Genomic DNA, 14007 nt, shown 5'->3' with positions numbered 1-14007 from the left:
CAGAAGGCGAAGCACTGCTACTTGGGCGGAGTGATTAGCGCAGCACCCGAGAAGCGCCGTTCCGTCAACAAAACCAACGTGACTAACTAGCTAGTAGCGAACGTGATTCGTGATCATGGCTGACTTTGAGGAATTGTCAGAGGATTTTTATTTGGTATCAAACCAAGATCCAGAACCATATCATTTTGAGCCAGAATACACAGACGAGGAGTTACAAACTTTGGAAGCTGATAGACAAGATGCCGAACAGACTGAGGTCGAGGGGAGAATCAGAACGGGAGTAGCCTACTATTTCACAAACAAGGTCACTGTTTCTCAAAAATGAAAACTGCCCATCCCCCCCTCAAATTCATTAGCAAGTTGAAGGCTACAGTCCTGAAAGTTACCTTTAGCGCCGCTTATTTGTTACTGGGGCGATAGAGCGCGTTTGTGACAACACAATACTAACATTACAGGGGATACATGGAGCCCGGGAACAACTGTAATAGTAGTGAGCACCCTATTCATGTAATAGTGTCACTAAGGTTACATTACATCTAGCTAATGGCGCTGTAACAGTAGGCTAGTCATCTAAAAACATAACAGAACACTTACCGCAGACGCAGGTGATCCACTTTGTCCTGTCTTTACTATCGATGGGATGGCCGTGTCCTTCAGCACACGTTCCATGGTCCATGTAGCAAATTCCATTTTTTCAAAATAGCCGTCCTCAGTGAAATGTTCTCGGGTGCTGCGCTAATCACTCCGCCCAAGTAGCAGTGCTTCGCCTTCTGAGAAAATAGTTCCCAGTATTTAAACGTTTAAAAAATGGCTGTGTCTCATATGACCTTGTTATTTGTACACTCTGTGACTATACAAATCACAACATGTAAATAGGAAAATGTTGGCGTTATTTTGTCACTTATTGGGATTAGTATGCTAGCTGTAGCCATTTACATCCAGTCTTTGCGCTAAGCTAGGCTAGCGGTGGGTGTGTCAAACAGACTTACAGCACGCACGGAGATGAAAAAGGTATGTATGGACTTATCTAACTCTGGGGGATACGGTGAATAAGCTAAAGTCCCAAAAAGTCGAAGTGTTCCTTTAACACTTTATCGCCCCACCTCCGAGATGAACTCGAAGATTTGTTTCAATATTGTACATTTTCACCTTTGTCACCACAGCTTTTAGGTGGGGCAAGCATTAAAGTCACCATGAAATCAAAATGGACTATTCTTATTTTTATGTAATATTGTAGAATTTATTCTAAATGATTTATCTGTGCACATGATTATTTTCTATAATCCATGTGCCCTCGAAAACTTTATTCTAAAAACCATCTCCTCCCTCTTGCGTAGATTTATAGAATCATAAGACTTTTCTTGAAATTAAAATTGTAGAAATATATTTACTGGATATAATGGCAAGATAATTTACAAAGTCTGAAGTTCCAATACCTTATTGTAACGGTCAGGCATGTGTAAAAAAACAACAACCTCAAACAAATATCAATGATAATATTGTGGTCAATAAAACAAAAGTTTTCACATCTGAAACTCTGTGAGACGAGTGATTTTTTTTTTGCAAAGTGGAGAATACTTTTCCCCCAACATTATAAGCTTGTAGCCTGATATGAAAGCATGGGAAATGAGCAGCGGTATTGACCATTTTCTGACTCAGGTAAACTCCGCCTTTGTTCATAACCACTCCTCAAGCCCCAGTTGGCTGGCTTTGGACCAAGGTTTTCGGCTGGCCAAAAATCCCTCAATGTTAGCCCAGAAGAAGCCCTGAGGAGGCACGATCAAGTCCTCGAAGTGAAACGCTACTGGCCCTGGCACGCACTAACTCGCCCACTTTTTGGCCTGACAGTGGAAACACGGCTATTGAGAACAGGAGTGATCCAGAACCCTGCAAAATGGAACATGAAGAACAAAGAGGTAGGCGTTTATTCTTGATTCTTCAATAATGATGCTGAAGAACATAAAGGTTATATAAATTCAAGCAATTCATTAGATTTTATGGATGTAGTTAGAACAGTCATAAGAAAACAGTTACAAGTGGTAAATAATATATAAGACACATTCCATGGACTGGGTACAGAATGGAGACTGAAACTCAAATTTCTTTTGTTTTCAACAAATGGTCAGTGAAAGTAAATTTGAGAATCATTGATTGTCAATATCAAGAGATCAGACTAAAAACTGACAAATTTACATTGTGGAGAAAATAAATGAGTTTTTTCAAATGTCAAGGGAACTTTGCATTAATGTATATAATTTGTAATAAACTACAGTTAAAAAAAAGTTTGTTTTTTGATAATTAGGCTAAAGAGTTAAACATATAGTTCACTGGTAGGGTGAGTGATGTGAATCAATTATATGTGAGAAATTTATTGTGAGAATAATAACCTGCTCTCAGTTAAGTGGAAAAGTACTGGCTGTGTGTGTTGTGCATGTTGCCTCTCCCTGCTCTTTATCTATGTCTGGACACTGCCTTGGCCTTGGATACCTTCTTGTAGGCCTTTCCTTGAACAATAGATACCTTACAGCTCATGAGTTATCTTTGGTCATGTATCCTTGGCGTTAATTATATTCACCATATATATATATATATATATATATATATAGGTATGTGTCTAGGTGCCAACATGTCGAAGAAACAAATCAGTCTATTCTCCAGTAATGTCACTTGTTCCTTAACCTGTAACCAAGAATACTAACACAGACACACAGCTTCTTCAAGGTTGGATTTGGTCGGGCTCTAACTATAAACAGGAGACTTCCCAAAACATCCAGATAACGTTCTTTCTCTCAGTGAGTGGAAACTTTAATATAGAACTTTTATATGCTTAAACTAAGAAATGGTCACTTAAACTGTTGGTTCAAATGACTCTTGTGTCCTATAGCTGTCATGATGAGCTAAAATAACAGATATATGTTTTAACACGTTTAAATTAATCGCATGCATCAGGGGCGCAGGAGACATTTTCAAAGTGTGTGTGTAGGCAAAAGCTGTAGGCAAAAGCCCAGATAGTGAGATCAGATTTCCAGCGGACCACCATCAATATTAAACTTCCCTGATCATTAATAAATATTATTTATTATTATTACAATATGAAGTAAGTGAAATAAGAAGTACATATATGCATGATCAAAACATCATCTGCGCTTTATTTTTCGTGAAGCCTTATTTTGTTGCACTTCAGCTATGATAAACAAACATCCTCTCTTGGAACAGAGGCCAGTTAGTCAGAGTTGCTTTGGCGAGTGCTAGTGAATGCGGTGTTTAGCACCATTGTTAGTGCACTCGATTCACTTGCAGGGGGATCGGCTTTCGAGACCGACTTGCAGGGCTGTTAGGATTGTAGTGTTTTGGAGGCGAAGCAATGACATCATTTAGAGTTTAAGGCCATCACAAACATGGCTTCAATGGCATCTGGGGGAATGATGACAATTAGCATTTCATATAGGCTGGGCTTGTATAAAATTTGTCAATTTACCTTATTTGCCTTTTGAAAAAACAAGGCAACTTTTATGTTCTGTTACTTTTCTGTTTCGCTGGCTGCATCTTTCTGGTTGTGCCCATAGACTGCATATCGGCAGCTTGTCACTCCCGGATAAGCTAACAGACATCAGACAAACGGCTAGTAGTGACAGTAGCAGTATCCACCTGTCGCTCAAGTTGCCACGGCCTTAATTATGCAGAACTTTAAGGCTTAATACTTTAAACGGATGCGTTATTAAAAACACCACAGTTGTCATGAGGGGCAAAATTAGCTAAATAGACCAAACCACTTTTTGTACCAGGCTGTAAACATATTTTTTTATGCTGTAAAGTTGAGCATTTTAACATGGTGGGTCTATGGGATTGACTCTTATTTTGGAGCCTGTCCCTAGTGGCCAATTGCAGTTTAAGTCACTTCCATGTTGGATTCAAGAGATAGAACGGAAGGTTGTCGCTTGGTTGTGCCAGGCAGACTACAAGAAAGTAAAAACTCATGTTGCAGCTGAGGCAGGCACAAGTAAGACTACTAAATTCCCTGCCTGTTTAGGACCGCTATCAGAAGCACCATTAGAAGAAGACAACGTACATGTAGGCTAACAACAACACCAAACGTAATTTATTTTCTCCTTGTCACTGAAAGATGTCTGAAATAAACATTTTAAAACTTAACATTGGTGTATGACTTAAATTACTTGCAATGAATGTGATGTTCGTTGTCGGAAGTTTTAATCAGCGAATAGCGCAGGCTATTTTCCCTTATCAAAAGTGTGGGGGTCCATTGCTGTCTTTTCAAACCTGCGGGGGTCATGACCCCTCTGTCCCCTGTGTCAACGGCGTGCCTGCCCTACATACTGTAGGACAAGGGATTTGGAAATTGATGGATATTAGATTAAGAAAAAAGCTTTAAAAAAAAAAAAAAAAAAAAAAAAAAAGAAGTTTAGGTAAAGGCAATCATTGGCCAAATTCTTATATAAAGGCATGTAAACAATCAATTTATAGTAGTTGTCTTCTTTCTGCTCAGGCCCGGGGTGGGTAATCGGGAGAATCGGGAGAATTCCCGGTGGGCCGCCTCACTTTTGGGCCGGTAGAGGAAATTTATTTATTTATTTATTTATTTATTTATTTATTTATTTATTCTCCCCCCCACATTTGTCACATTAGTTACATCAGGCTACAGACGTTCCGCATTCTGACACCGCAGCGCGCAGCCTCTGCATGGCTTGTACCATGTGAGGGAGTTCTCCCCTCCCCTCCCATAGAGTTGGTTGGGTCCATAGCACGTCTTTTCCAAAACGTTTTCTCAGGTAGGCTACCGCGGCACCGCCTACCCATAGCTGGGACGGCCCTACCATAACTGTACGCGTCAGGGAGGATGGATGGGAGGAAGAGGCCAGGAGGGGATGAAAAAGCCAGGTTGAAAAATAAGGCATTAGAAGAGGATGCTGCCAAATGTTAGCCTGGCAAGCCAGACCTACATCAAGATGTTAGGTCTGGCAACTCACCATAGACACGGCTCAATCCGAGAGGCGTGATAAACGGCTGTCTTCAACCAACCAGAGCGTTTTCCAAACAGCAGAGCTTACGTTAGTTGATAGATTCAACTTTTGAATCTCACCGGCAAAACTACGAACACATCTTCATTTTTTAAGAATGACTTTAGTGCCGTTCTTTGCTCTTTTCTCAAAGAAAAACTTAACTCCAAGTCCTCCAGAGTCACGGCCAAAACCGATTCGAAAGACTGTTCGCCAGCAGCAGCCGCCATTCTTTGTTTTCAAGTAGCAGGGAACGTCACAACTCTGTCGCCATTATGTTAAGCCCGCCCCGCCTACTCTATACACGACGTGATTGGCCTGACCCAATTTAGGTTTTTACAGCTCCGAAAGTCAGCGGAGAGTTGCTAGACTACCCTGGCTGCAAAATAAATTTTGCTGCCGCTAGGGTGCGTCTAGATATCTAGGCTAGCCAAATGTGCCAAGCTTACAGATTTATTTTCAAGAGGACAAACACAAGTGGCAACAGGTAAAGAGAGATAGGCCTAGTAATGATTAGCATTAGCAACGCTGCAACGTAATTATTCGGCTAATACCGTTGTAGCGTTGTCAACCTATTCACAAGCAAAATATAAAATTTTATTAAAAATATTAGCCTTTTTGTATCACCCAATACATGGCGATTCATAGTCTTTGCAAATATTATGCAATTTAATATTGATAACAAAACTCAAGCTTGATCTGTGTATGCAGTAAAATTAGCTCTTAATTATTTTTTTTTTTTTGTAATTTCTGAGCAGCAGATAAGCACGTCCCCCGCTGAAAATGAGGAGGCCATAATGACTACAGGGACAGGTAGAGAGGATACCAGAGTAAACAATATGAATTAAAGTTATTTAACCCTCAGGTTGTGTTCAAAACCCTATAACACCGTCACCTTTTGTGTTCCCGGTCAAAAATGACCGGCCTACAAAAAATAGCTTATAAATTACTTGTTATGCTATATAATCACCCAATATTGGATTCAATTTTCAATATATTTGTAAATATTACATAAAATATGAAAAAAAAATGGCACTGTTGATCACAATAGTCTACTTTCACCAGGAAATTTGTTTTGAAAAACTTTTATTTTGTACAAAATGGCACATAGTCACACTTGTGGTGTATCAAAAATGACCAGCCTACAAAAAATAGCTTAAAAATGTCTCATTATACTATAACTGTTGCTTCATTTATCCAATTTGGAAAAAGTGCTGATTTGGAATTCCACCATGGAAAAAGTGTCTTGGGCCTGAAACTCCCGGGCTGAAAAGTGGCCCCACTCCGGCCCTGTTTCAGCTATTACATAATAGTTCACTTTTTAATGTGAAGGGGTGGATTTTGGAATCCACTGCTGCTTCAATGTATATGTAATGAGTGATTATAATCAAGGCATTAATCAATATTTTTCCTTCTAAATATCACATGAGTTGAATGACTTCTCTGGAGATTTTACTTTGTTATAAAAGTTACCAGTGTGATCAATGAAATGTTCTTTTCATGTATTCTCTACTGTCTGTATTTGATATTTGAATGCAGTAACGGTGCTTGCTTATTTAGCCCGGCTTCCAGAAATGAAATATGGAAAGATGTTTTGTTTAAGAAAGGTCTTTAACTTGGTCGATACATACATCTGTTTTTCTAGGTGTACCCTGATTACTATAAGTCACAGGGGTCAATGAAGTCTATAGTTTAAGGGAACCTTTCTCAGTTAAAGCCTTACTTTCCAGTCAGACTAAAGTCTTCTTGAGAGAAAGAATGTATTATATTGATGTTTTGAGAAAACTCTCCTGTTTATAGTTAGAGCCTGGCCAAATCCAACCTTGGAAAAGCTGTGTGTCGGTGTGTGTGTTAGTCTTCTTGGTTACAAGTTAAGGAACCCTTGGTATTATTGGAGATTGACTGAGTTGTTCTTCGGGACATGCACCCAGCAACTGACTTCACCCAGCAACCAAAATCTGCGACCTGGAAGGTCACGACATGCCTGATTTCAGGGTCTGAGTGTCAGCTGCATAATCTATGGAGATATGCTTCAGTCTATCTGTATATGTGTGGAAAATTACTTTGTATGTTTATCCATTTCTTAGCCAATGAGAATCATTCAACCTGAAGCAAGGACGTAGCCTAGACCCTGGTGAAGGGTATAACTGCTGTGATCTTTGTAACTGTAAGTGGGGCGGCCTACGAACTCCTGTGTGAGTCTTGAAGCTGACTTCTGCTGATGAAACTGCAAACTATCTTCAGTAAAACTTTTCTTCAATTTATTATAATTCTGACTCTGGGTCTTCTTTCAAACATCTGGTCCTTGGGTCCTAAACTTTTTATGATTTACTGAAAATAAACCTTTCTTTCTTTTATTTTAGACCTGATGAAAGAGAGGGAAGAACTGAGTGAAGCGGAGGAGAAACATCATCATGTCAAAACTGGTGAAAAATCTTTGAGTGCCTCACAGACTGAAAGTAATTTATTAAGAAGAAGAGACAAAAATGTTTTCACCTGCCCTCAGTGTGGGAAGAGTTTCACACAAAAAGGAAACCTGAAGAGACACATGAAAATCCACACCGGAGAGAAGCCACACATATGTAATCAGTGCGGAAAGAGTTCTACACAAAAAGGACATCTTCAGACTCACATGAGAATCCACACTGGAGAGAAGCCGTACACGTGTGATCAGTGTGGAAAGAGTTTTGCACATAAAGGAACCCTTAATGATCACATGAGAATCCACAGTGGAGAGAAGCCGTACACATGCGATCAATGTGGGAAGAGTTTTGCACATAAAGGAACCCTTAATGATCACATGAGAATCCACACTAGAGAGAAGCTGTACACGTGTGATCAATGTGGGAAGAGTTTCAGCACCACATCGCTGAAGGACCACATGAAAGTTCACACACAGGAGAAGCCTTACGTATGTTATCTGTGTGGAAAGAGTTTTAGTCAGAAGGCTAGTCTAAATTTACACCAGAAAAGACACAATGGTGTGAAGGATCACATGTGCTTTGATTGTGGGAAGACTTTTGTCAGAGATGGTAAACTGAAACTGCACCAGAAAACTCACACTATATAGAGAAAAAAACTTACAAGTGTTCGCTCTGTGACAAGAAATTCAAATGGTCAGAATATCTAAAAATACATGAGAGGATCCACACTGGAGGGAAGCCGTATGCCTCCTTGTGGGAAGAGTTAAATTAGTTTATCTTCTTTACTCAGTCATACAAAAAAAAAAAAAAATTTGTCTGAAATCACAGCGAGTAGTTCACCTTGGTAGTTCATGATTTTTGTATTTTGTTCCATTTAGATTTTAGTGTGAGGGGGGGATGGATTCCTATTCTTCATGACCTCTTCATCACCATTTATCCTTTATGGCAGTGGTTCCTAAACTGGGAGAGGGGTGCGGAGTTATAAAAAGGGGGGCGCAGCAAGGCTAATGGATAGTGTAGAGTCTGCAGACTTTTATGCAAGAAACCACAATGAATTTATCCCGCGTATTATGCAGCTACTTACCACATAAGTAAAAGAAAATAGAAAATGTGACAAAACATATTAATCTGACATATTTTATTATATCAAGATGTCTAACAGTACCCTCTTGAGCGGCATGTTGTCAGCTGCAGCGGTTGTTGTTGCAGGAACAAAAAGAATGGATAAATCTGGATTGTCCATGGTAAAATATAAATTAATGATGCATGGTTCTGCGCTACGCATTGACAGTGTTAAGACAAGAAAATATGATGAGGCACCTCGTCCTTGGATTCACCAGTAATGAAGAAAAATTCTCAGATCGGTTTCAGGCCTCATTCATCTGATGTGGAAATAAATCTGATACAAATCGGATACTTGCTTGCAACGGTGGTGAATGAAATCATCTCAGGTGGACACCAACCGTGATCACATGACTCTTTTCATTAAAGAAATTCCAGGCGAGATGGGAAAGCATGGTTTTAAGCGCTCATGGCTACAGTGCCAACGTTAAATCAAAAGCTTAAAAAGCAAGTACAAGGTGGTCAAGATCACAACAAAATATTGGTAATAAAAGTCGTATTACATTCCCATTCAGCATGTCTACCTTGGGTTGTTTCGCCAAGTGTATTGTGTAAATGCAGATATCGGATATTAAAAGATGTAAGCAGGTGGTCAAGGTGTTAAGGCCACGTACACACTGTAAAATTTCAAGAGTGACAACTGCAATTAAATACGGCAGTGAAGTCCCTAAATTATCATTCTGTGTGTGTTTGGAACTCCTAAAAATTCTCATGGCTTACTTCCGGAACCACTGCTATGGAGTGATTTTAGTAAGTGATTAAAATTAAATAAGAATGATGAATAATAAGAATAATGTTGTTCATACTTTGAATTGTGAATTGAAAGTCTTTCTTTGACTCTACTGTTTTGGGAAAAATACACTTCACTTTGAGGAAGCGTTGTGTGTGTTTCTTCTATCTCCCTCTTTTTCTGTCCTTCAATATGGGACCTGGACTGGCACCAGCAAGGTGGGAGATGAAACAACTATGGAGGGGTTGAAAGTCCCATATAAGAACATTGATTGTTGAGTGTCATTCCTGGCTTTTACCTGTTTTCAGACTGTTTCCACCTCAAGCTTAGTTATTTTTTGCATTTATTACTCACCATTCGCACTTGTAACTGCCAGCTGCGACTGCAACACATCGACATTTTAACTACTTTTGCTATACAGATTCGTAAATATTAAACTTTTTGTAGCTGTAAAAATGTAATATTGCTACTGTATCTTTACATTTTGAAAAAAAAACAAAAAAACATATTGTCAAATCACCTTTTTTTATATAACATTTATTTTACAATAGAGATTGTTTCAAAGCAGCTTTACAGTGATAACAGGAAAATAATGCAACACAGTTTGTTTTGGCTGTACAGCAGCTCTAAGAAAATAGTGTCTGTCCAGTTTAAGTTCGGTGTTGATTCATTACTATGTAGGCTACTGACTTTTCTATATACTCTCAAAGATTAGCTCTTTTAACAGCCATAAAATGTATAACGTTGAGGTGGATCCAAACCGTCTGTTCTGCACATTTCACTGATTGACTGCTTCGTCAATCAGGCACAGTTCAATGGCGGTTTTTCAAAGAAGCCACTCATCAAAGATGCTGCAGTCAACTCGTTTGTATGTAAAACTTCACTTTGTTCTTCCTTCAATAAAAAATACGAAAAAAAAAAGATGCTGCAGTCTCTACATTGTTGGGTCCGACCTCACATTCGCAACCCGTAAATAAACTTCTAAAACATTTTATGTCTTTTGGTACAATTTGGAGCCAGCATAATCTGAAATTATAGTTTGTAAATAGATATGCAACACTAATATGTTGCTAAGTTCGGCTCAGTTACAATCCGGCCTCAGTTAATAAACGCCAGAGGAGAACTGGCCCCCGACTGAGCCTGGGTTCTCCCAAGGGTTTTTTTTCTCCATTGGGTCACCTGATGGAGTTTTAGGACACCATTAGGTCACTTGATGGAGTTTTTCGGTTCCTTGCCACTGTTGCCTTTGGCTTGCTCAGTTGGGGATATTCTGGGGATATCTAATTTGATTTTATCAATAAATTCCACTAGAAACCTTGTTGTATTATTTTAATTTAATACTGTGAAGCTGCTTTGATACAATCTGTATTGTGAAAAGCGCTATACAAATATACTTGACTTGACTTGACTTGACTTGACTTGACTTGACTTAAGTTGGTGCTGACGTGTTGTTTTATACAGTCTATTGTAGTTGCCTCAAGCTTTGATAGATTGTTGGAAACAAGACAAAATACGTTGTTTGTTTTCCTAAGTTACAGACACCGGCCCTGTTGGGGTCTGTTGTTTTTATTGAGTTAAAGACGGTGAGATTGAGTTCACTCAGTCTCTGTGTCTTTTGTTTTGCTAAAATAAACCAACATTTAGTGTACTTGCATGGGTAACGTTATTTCAAAAGTCTGAGTATGTTTACAGACAGTTTATATTAGCGTTAACGTTAAATCTGCACGCAGCAATGAGGTAACGGTAATTATAATACTCTTACAATAACGCAGAAAGAATTACCAATAAGAAACATTTTTTTGTAAACACGTTTGAGGAGGTGGTTGGTTGTCTCCTGTCGTCGGCGATTCGAGCCGAATAAAATTTCCCTCAGCAATGTCCATCATTACGAGTAGCATCTGCCTGCAAAATCGGAGGCTGCATTTTCAGGACCCCAGTTCTAGGACCGTACTTCTAGGACCCTAGGTTTTTAGTGACAACGCCACCTACCGAATTAGAGGACCAGCGAAGATGGATGACAATCAGAGTGTGAGTATCAAATGCGAATCAATTTTTATTTGTTTAACTTTCAAAACAATTGTGATGCATTTCATTGGAAAGTTAACAAAGCCAACGTGATGGTGATTTGCTAAATAGTCTTGAATGCATAGCCATCCTATTTTAGCCTCTAATGCTGTAAAAATAATTGTTAGCACATTCATTTAACGGAACTGTTGCATGATAAGCCTGTGTTGACTTATTGACAGGACAATAAACTGTAGCATGTTCGTTCTGAAAGCTTGTTAATTACTCATTGTTTTTCCATTTTAATTCAGTTAAAATAATCTTAATGTTTTTACTGTCACGCCCTCACAGTCAGCCTGTTTAACGTTACCCACAATACCTGTTATAAAATTGGTTAAGTAGTAGGTTAATTAAATAAATAAATTGGTTAAGTACTAGGCTTAGTATTTAATAATATAATATATTGTGCATGTTTCTGCCCTTTCAAACCCTACTATAAACCTTATGCTACTTATATACAGACCTGTGTATATTTCAATTAACAATTTTCTTTTGATAGGCCATCATATGGGCCTGGCTGGGCTTTAGAATTTGTCTCTGCATGATGCTGACCAGGCCTTCCTCTCCTGATTATCATCACAGGTACGAGTAGAAAATGGAATTGTTTTTTATACAATGTCCAATGTATCCTTTTTAAGCGTTAACCGCACTTCTGTTAACCTAGTAGTGATTATGTTCTCCATTTACTATTTCAGTGAAGTGGAAGAATTTAATAAGGTGATATTGAGAAAAGAGGGGAGAGCATCCAGGTGGTAGGTAGTGCTGCTGCATGCATCACAATGTGTGCTTTAAATATTATATATACTGTATGTTAGGAAAAGTTGTGTCAATAATATGTTATTTCTATTCAGATTTCTTGCATTTCTCTCTTTTTTTTTTTTTCTCAGTTCAGATGGGCTTTATTGACACGAGTGTTTCTAGAACCTTTGTTCCCACAACATCAAAATATTTTTTTTCCAAATCTTTGAACAGTATGCAATAATAGTATTATGAACATTAATTGGTATGAAGATTGATATCATTATTTTTGTATCGTACATGTATGTGCACTCTGTGGTAACTAAGATCTTTTAAATATGAAATTTAAAATTAGAGAGTAGAACATGTTCAACTAAATGTTCCTTATTTAATTCACTTCTCTTTCTCTCTCTTAGCAGTCAGTGATGATGTTGTCCATGAAGTTCTGTCTATGTGGTTCATGTCATGAACAAATTTGTTTTTGTGTGTGTTGAAGTTCAGTTGTTATATATTATTTTGTAAAATATACACAATCTTAAATCTACCCCCAGAGTCATCCTTGTCTTCCTTCTTTACTTGAAAATGTGGTCGATCTAGTGACTGAAAAGACTATAACATGATTCCTTGTTTATTTTACTTGAGTTATTACATTATGCTACTTAGACCCAATAATTTCTCAACATTCCTAGGAACCAGGTTTAATTGCAATAAAGAAAGTAGTATTTAGGTGTAATAAAACTTAACCATTAACTTGACCATCACCAAGCCACAGCAGAGGGTTGTTCAATAAAACAAGATTAGAATACAAGCCAGGCTGACTTATTGTCGGTGGATTCTGTTTCATAAAGCAAACTTAAAATAGTTCAAACTCAGTTACCCTGGCAACTTATGCTGGGAAATTAGCCTGGTCCAGGGCAGGCTAACTGTCAGGCTAAGCCTCAGTTGTTACACAGATCCTCTAACACTGACCAATAGGAACACAATGATAGATAGATAGATAGATAGATAGATAGATAGATAGATAGATAGATAGATAGATAGATAGATAGATAGATAGATAGATAGATAGATAGATAGATAGATAGATAGATAGATAGATAGCAGCTGTAGTACATGTTTATGATTAGAAGAACATTAGAACACAATCTGAAAAAAGCTTTGTAAAGCAGAAGTTAAAAAAATCAAAAATAAATAATTACAAAAGCACAGTATACATTTCAATTGGTAAGATGAATCTGAGCTTAGTAATTGACAGTATATTAGCCTACATTTGATTTACCCCATAATAGTCCCTTTACAGTTATTCCTATCATAAAAATACACTTGTAGGTTTAAAATTCTAAATAAGGCACATCTAATGACCAAAATAACAAATAGTTTAGTATATATATATATATATATATATATATATATATATATATATATATATATATGTGTGTGTGTGTGTGTGTGTGTGTGTGTGTGTGTGTGTACTTTATTATGTTTTTCAATTCAAACACATTTAACACAATTATACAAATTGACAGTTCCTTTAAAGACATCATATTTTCCCCCAATAAATATTCCTTATTTTTCCTTCTACTTTTTTTTCTTTTGTGATAATACCCACCAACACATAGCCTAAAAAACACATGATTAAAACAATAACCAAAAAGTACATAGTTAGACACTTTTACATATGATTTAAGAAAAAAAAAAAAAAAAAAAAAATAGTAATAAAAATTTAACATTCACATATTTATATCAAACTCTTATAATGACACATAATTCCTAATAGTTATTCAAGTAATATTATTTTAATATCAAATATTCAATATTAAATAAATAAATAAATTAACAAATAACTAGAAATAAAAGGGAGGGAGGGTTATATAAAAATGCAGTTAATGTAGGCTAATATATTCCTTTATTTTAT

At 37.5% G+C, this 14007-nt stretch overlaps 1 long non-coding RNA gene across 1 annotated transcript in view; it reads left to right on the top strand.

Annotated features, from left to right (window-relative positions):
* Positions 1-14007, top strand: part of LOC311296012 — a 288024-nt gene that overhangs the window by 97926 nt on the left and 176091 nt on the right. The gene's annotated exons all lie outside the window — the stretch shown is intronic.

This window comes from Rutilus rutilus (assembly GCF_951802725.1).
Source record: "Rutilus rutilus genome assembly, chromosome: 8".
Lineage (NCBI taxonomy): Eukaryota > Metazoa > Chordata > Actinopteri > Cypriniformes > Leuciscidae > Rutilus > Rutilus rutilus.
The sequence above is the reverse complement of the archived record's forward strand: the minus strand, read 5'-3'. Positions and strand labels throughout refer to the sequence as shown.